We start from the raw sequence: 254 nt of genomic DNA, 5'->3' as shown, positions 1-254 counted from the left end.
GGTGAGGTCCCACTTATTGGAAATTATACAATTAAAAAAGATCAGTAGAAACTAAAGCTCCGGGTCTATACAATCCCCCCCCCCCTGCAGCAATGTAAGGGTTATACGGTCACGGCCATATAAAGGGGGAATTCCCCTCAAACTGACCAGCCGGCGCACCCAAGCAGAAAAAATTCAATCACATCGAGACAACGCTGTATCACCGTTTCTACCAATCCGCGTGCAACAAGCCGGAGATCTCAGTAACGATTGGC

The sequence above is a fragment of the Xenopus laevis genome, chromosome 6S, assembly GCF_017654675.1.
Source record: "Xenopus laevis strain J_2021 chromosome 6S, Xenopus_laevis_v10.1, whole genome shotgun sequence".
Classification (NCBI taxonomy): Eukaryota; Metazoa; Chordata; class Amphibia; order Anura; family Pipidae; genus Xenopus; species Xenopus laevis.
Note: the sequence above shows the minus strand (reverse complement) of the source record.